Raw genomic sequence first — 3,997 nt, forward strand, 5'->3', positions numbered from 1 at the left:
GCAGGGCTTCATATTCGGCTTCATTATTTGACGCCTGGAAGTTAAATCGCATAGCATATTCAAAAGTATCTCCTTCTGGGGAGTGACAGATTATCCCAGCTCCACATCCATTCTGTGTGGATGAGCCGTCTACATACACTGTCCACACCGTGTTTGTATTCTTGGCAAAGTCTGGCCTCGTCATTTCAACAATGAAGTCGGCACATGCCTGCCCCTTGACAGCTTTCCTCGGCTCATAGGTGATATCAAAGGCGTTCAGCTCTATTGCCCAATTCAGCATTCGTCCTGACGCCTCCAGCTTTGTGAAGGGCAGTTTGAGCGGCTGATCGGTGTAGATCACTATTTTGTGAGCTAAGAAATAAGGACGGAGCTTTTTGCTGGCCATGAACAGAGCTAAGCCAAACTTTTCCACTGTAGGGTATCTAACTTCAGCATTTTGAAGAACATGACTGACAAAGTATACCGGCATCTGTATTCCCTCCCTCTCTGTCAGTAGAACGGCACTCAACGAGTGCTCGGACACGGCGAGATACATATACAAAGTCTCTCCTAGCAAGGGACTAACAAGACGAGGCAAGGTATGTAAGTGCTCCTTTAATCTGACCAATGCCGCCTCGGCCTCGTCCGACCATTCAAACTTGGCCTTCTTTCTGACAGACCTAAAAAAGTAGTGGCACTTGTCTCCAGCCCTGGAAAGGAATCTGCCCAGGGCGGCCAAGCAACCTGTGAGCCGTTGGACCTCCTTCACTGTCTTTGGTGAGCTCATATCAATTACTGCCTGGATTTTGTCTGGGTTGGCTTCAATTCCTCTTTCATCAATCAAGAAACCTAAGAATTTGCCTGCCGTCACCCCGAACACACACTTATTAGGGTTCAACCTCATGTTGTAAGCTCGAATAGTCTCAAATGTCTCCCTGAGATCAGTTATGTGCGCCGCCCTCAGCTTACTTTTTACGATCATATCGTCAATGTAAGCTTCAATATTCCTGCCGAGCTGCTTAATGAACACAGTGTTAATAAGACGCTGAAAGGTGGCCGGTGCATTCTTTAACCCAAACGGCATCACCTTGTAGCAGTAAAGGCCTTGTTCAGTAACAAATGACGTTTTTTCCTGGTCGTCAGGCCACAACGGAATCTGGTGAAACCCTGAGTAGGCATCCATAAAGCTCATCATAGCATGCCCTGTTGTAGAGTCGACGAGCCGATCAATCTTGGGCAGTGGGAAGCTGTCGTTTGGACATGCCTTATTGAGGTTGGTGTAGTCAACACACATTCTCCAGGTACCATTAGGTTTTTTGACGAGGACCACGTTAGCAACCCAATCGGGGTACTGACTAGGCCTGACGAACCCAGCCTCCATCAACTTTTGTATTTCCGCGGCTGCCGCCTGATTTCTATCTTCCCCATGGTTCCTTTTCTTCTGACGAACCGGTTTGAAGTTTGGGTCCACATTCAGCTTATGGACGGCTACAGCAGGGTCAATACCCGGTATTTCGTCCACTGTGAAAGCAAAGATATCTTCAAATTCTCTCAAAAGGTGGACCAACTCTGCCGCCAGCGGGTCGTCAGGAGAAATCCCGATGGGCACTACTCTGTCAGGTTTATCTGTGTTTAATACCACATTGAAATGGGCCCCAACAGGCTCTGGGCGTCTCTCTTCCATGTGCCCTGCTGATATAGTTAATGTTTCTTTGACGACATTGGGTTGCGTGTCGCCACATTTTCGTTTGTTGCTCGATGTCCCTTTCTCTTCACCCGTCCCCCATGCTTCTGGAATCAAGGTGGTTAGGTAGCAATCTCTAGCTTGTTGCTGGTCACCATGTATAGTGCTGACGCTCCCATCGTCACAAATGAACTTAAGAAGCATCAGATGAGTCACAATGACAGCCTTTGCCCTGTTCAACGTGGGACGCCCCAAGATGATGTTATATGCCGTCAGATCTTTCACTCCGAGAAAACGGACATCCATTTGCCGAGATTCCTTTTTATTTCCCATCCTCAGAGGAAGGGTAATTATGCCGACTGGGTGGATGACACTACCTCCGAAGCCTATAATGGGATAGTGGATTTTCTCAATCTTTGAGGGATCATGTTGCAGCCGATTCAAGCACTCTAGACTAATTATGTCCGACGAACTTCCTGTATCAACCAAAATACGCCTAACCCTTAGGTTAGCAACTTTTAACTCAATTACCAAAGGATCGTCATGCGGGGTGGAGATTTTCCCACGGTCGGCCTCGCCGATTTCAACTTTTGGAAACGGGTCAACTGTGGCCTTGCCGGACAGCATCACTTGCCCCAATCGCTTGGCATAATCCTTCTGGCCCCTCATGGTCGGCCCGCCGGCGGCCAATCCTCCTGAGATGACTGCCACGCACTCTGGGTCGGTACGATTCCCATCTTCCTCCGAGGGAGGGGATTTGTTTTTCTTGTAGAAGGGTTTGCCAGAACCTCCCGTGTTCCTGCTGATATAACTTTTTAAGAACCCCTTGGTGGCTAGGCCATCCAATGCCCTTTTCAAGCTCTTACATTCATTGGTGGCATGCCCAATGTCACTGTGAAAGTGACAGTACAGTTTGGGGTCCCTACTTTCTGGTGGCGACTTCATGGGAAATGGACGATCAATGTCATATTTGGACCCGACGTCCATCAGAATTGTGTACATGTCTGTGTTATACTCGAATCGCTCCCGATCATAAGTTCTGGGCCGTTTCTGACCTGCCGCTCCGGGGGCCCTGTCTGACTCTTTTGCAATAGCCCACGTCCCGTTAGGCCGGTTCTTCTTTTCGAATTTCTCCTTTTTTGCCGCTAGCTCGGCGGTATCACTTCCTCTGGGGTCTTTCGGGACGCTGCAAATCTCTGTTGCATGAATGAAGGCCTCGGCCTCATCCAGCACTTCTGCCATTGTTCAGACGCTTTTCTTTGCCAGATCAAACTTGAAAGAGCCCTTTTTAAGCCCTCGAATGAAGTTATCGAATGCAACACCATCTGGCAAATCCGGAATTTGCCCTGCCTCTAGATTGAATCTCTTCACATAACTCCTTAGGGACTCGTCCTTCCCTTGCTGAATCCTACTAAGATGCATGCTCGTCTTCTTCTCTTCCTTGTGAGCCATGAACCGAGTAGAGAACAATAGCTCGAGCTCCGAAAAAGAGCGAATAGTTCCGGCTGGAAGTCTCTCGAACCACTTAGAGGCTACTCCTTTGAGTGTGCCCGGAAAATACTTACACCAGGTTGAGTCAGTTGTTCCTTGGACATACATGTGATGCCGGTAAACCAAGAGGTGCATGTCCGGATCTGTGGTACCATCGTAAGCATCAATGTTGGGCGGCTTGACTTTGGGTTCCCTCGGGGCTCTCATGATGGAGTCTGCAAAAGGGGTGGTGTGCCCTAGGGCCATGTTGGATACCCCCTCCTGAATGTGATATACAGGGTCTTGACGCCTTGAGTAGGGTAGCCGCTGGGAGGACTCGCGTCCGCGAGTTTGACGGGTTGGACGGGTGGCCCCTGGACGCGCCTGGCTCAGATGCGTATAAGTTGGATGAGGGAGAGGTCTATCCGGCATGACGGGGGTTGACCCAGTGTCAGAAAGTTCAGACTCAGAGTCAGGCAACTGCTCTGCGCGTGGCTGCTCACGTCCTCGGGACGTTTCTCCGATCAGCCGCCGTGGCATTCGGCGTGGTAGGTAAGACATTGCCTGATTGGGCTGACTTGTTGGCGGCTGTCTCCTTAGGTCCTCGCCTGTCAGCCTGGTCCAGACATTTGGGGGGCGCAAAGAAAGTGTTGGCCTATTGCTTGCCGGCCTCTCATGATTTGCAGCCACAGCAGTGGTGTAAATCAGCATACTCTTCTGTACCTCAGCATTAACTGTCTTTCCCACATCAGCTTGGAACTCAGCCAAAATAGCCCGAAGAGCCCCCACAGAGACAGGCATATCAGGGTTCTCCTCTATTACCGTATCCACCCGAGGATCCAGGTGTCCTCCAGGAGGGGTGCG

The sequence above is a fragment of the Spinacia oleracea genome, chromosome 5 (genome assembly GCF_020520425.1).
Source record: "Spinacia oleracea cultivar Varoflay chromosome 5, BTI_SOV_V1, whole genome shotgun sequence".
Classification (NCBI taxonomy): domain Eukaryota; kingdom Viridiplantae; phylum Streptophyta; class Magnoliopsida; order Caryophyllales; family Amaranthaceae; genus Spinacia; species Spinacia oleracea.